At 44.5% G+C, this 1,750-nt stretch overlaps 1 pseudogene across 1 annotated transcript; it reads right to left on the minus strand.

The window, feature by feature from the left end:
* Window positions 1-241: 241 nt before the first annotated feature.
* Window positions 242-1,399, minus strand: LOC309958154 (polycomb group RING finger protein 5-like; annotated as a pseudogene). Its single transcript has 2 exons — window positions 987-1,399; window positions 242-634 (listed from the first exon to the last, which is right to left on the minus strand). The product of its transcript is annotated as a polycomb group RING finger protein 5-like (transcript).
* Between the last annotated feature and the right edge of the window lie 351 nt (window positions 1,400-1,750).

Consider the following 1,750-nt stretch of genomic DNA (forward strand, 5'->3'; position numbering starts at 1 on the left):
CATATCTAACTGATTTCAAGCGTGACTTGTACACTGTGAGACAGCACAGATAACTTATGCAGATGGTTCAGTAGCAGAATGGCACTTGGTTTGCTCTTAATAGAAACAACATAAATGCAGCTGACAATTTAGAGACAGACAGTAGCCTTATTCGCATGCTGAAAATCTGGTTGTGTCCCTCTAGTCCACACACCGTTCACTGTGCAATCTGTTGATGAGTAAACACATAGTGCAGGATTCCTTCAGTGGGATCTAGGCCCCTTGGTCTAACCGAAATCAATTCTTGGTCGATACTGCAATACCATGGGGTATGACTGATACAAAGGGCAATCCTGAGGGCAGACTTGCGAAGCTGAGCAGTTCAGACACCGAAAGTTTTCGCCTCTTAGTCGCCATCTTGTCATGTCGATGAACTCCACAGTATGGTCCTTCCCCATAATTTCACCATTGCACAGCACATCCAACTCATAAGAACTTGGAAGTTTTAGTTTTAAACTTAGAAATTTTTTAATAGTTCCCACAGTTACACGTGTAGAAAACCAAATGAATTCCTTCATTAAACCTTTTACTGCATTGTCCCGATTGTCCATTATTTTGTAAACGATCTAGACATATAGCAATTTGTGGGTCAATTCTGTGATAGCCTTTTTTTTTTTTTTAATTTATTTAATTTACTATTTTTGGCTGTGTTGGGTCTTCGTCGCTTCGTGCAGGCTTTCTCTAGTTGCGGTGAGTGGGGGCTACTCTTCGAAGGTTCGGGGGCGTGGGCTTTTCACTGTGGTGGCTTCTCGTTGCGGAGCTCAGCTTCTAGGCACGTGGGCTTCAGAATTTGTGTCACATGGGCTTCAGTAGTTGTGGTTCGCGGGCTCTAGAGTGCAGGCTCAGTAGTTGTGGCACACGGGCTTAGTTGCTACATGGCATGGGGGATCTTCCTGGACCAGGGCTCAAACCCATGTCCCCTGCATTGGAAGCGGATTCTTAACCACTGCACCACCAGGGAAGCACTGTGATAGTCTTTATCATCTTGATTTTCATCACCTTCTTCGTCTACTTTAGGTTTGTCAACTTTTGAAGTATCATCTTGTCCATTTTCTTGAGGCTTGTTTTTCTTCCAAAATTCACTCTCAAGTTCTTGTTCTTGTAGTCCAGGGACCAACTTAAATATAATTTCCTCTAATGTGTTATCCAAGCTCAACCTTTCTGATGAGTTTGTCTCATGAACCTGGTTGCCACACCTTGGACAACCATTGCTATCTTCAAAGTGCTGGATGGTACAGGTCTTACAGAAGGTGTGGAGGCATTCCGTCACTGTAGTTGGCTTGATCAGATACCCTTTATAGATACAGCAGATGATGTAAGGATTGAAATCTTTTACCAAGTGTTTCCTTTGGGTAGCCATTTGTGGTTAGCTAGGACTGGCTCTAGTAGTTCAGGCAAACAGGGGTATTAAGTGGATGAGAGTTTGATCCCAGGAGTTCCCAACTGCATGTCCCGAGGCATTAGAACTAACATCCAGACTTCTCATGTAATCGCTGGTCATCACTCCTTTTGGTGGTTCTGCTTTTCCGTATCCTGGGGCTGCGGCCACCGCTGCTCCTCAACGCCAGCATGCCGGCCTCAGAGGGAAGGAAACAGAGAAATAGCACCTGCTGCGGCCTGGCCAGTCCCTGGGCCCCGTGGAGACTTGTATTTTCTAAATTTAATATTTACTTTATATTGGAGTAGAGTTGATTTACAATGTTGTGTCAGT

Source organism: Leucopleurus acutus, assembly GCF_964270905.1.
Source record: "Leucopleurus acutus genome assembly, chromosome: 1".
Classification (NCBI taxonomy): Eukaryota; Metazoa; Chordata; class Mammalia; order Artiodactyla; family Delphinidae; genus Leucopleurus; species Leucopleurus acutus.